The following is a 205-nucleotide window of genomic DNA, read 5'->3' as shown; positions in this document are numbered from 1 at the left end:
GGTTTTGACTCACTTTGACCCCGTTTATTTGATAGTTTTGTAGTTGTTTGAGTCCTTTTCAGGTTATAATACGAGGCTAGGAAGCTAAAAGCAAGGATTGGAACAGCAGGAGCAATCGGAGCAGAAAGGAGTTGAATTGAAGCAGAAAAGCTGATTTTAGACCCAGGAGCACATGCTCCCGACTTCCGAGCACATGCTCTCAACT

This window comes from Camelina sativa, chromosome 8 (assembly GCF_000633955.1).
Source record: "Camelina sativa cultivar DH55 chromosome 8, Cs, whole genome shotgun sequence".
Classification (NCBI taxonomy): domain Eukaryota; kingdom Viridiplantae; phylum Streptophyta; class Magnoliopsida; order Brassicales; family Brassicaceae; genus Camelina; species Camelina sativa.
This window is presented reverse-complemented; position numbering follows the sequence as displayed.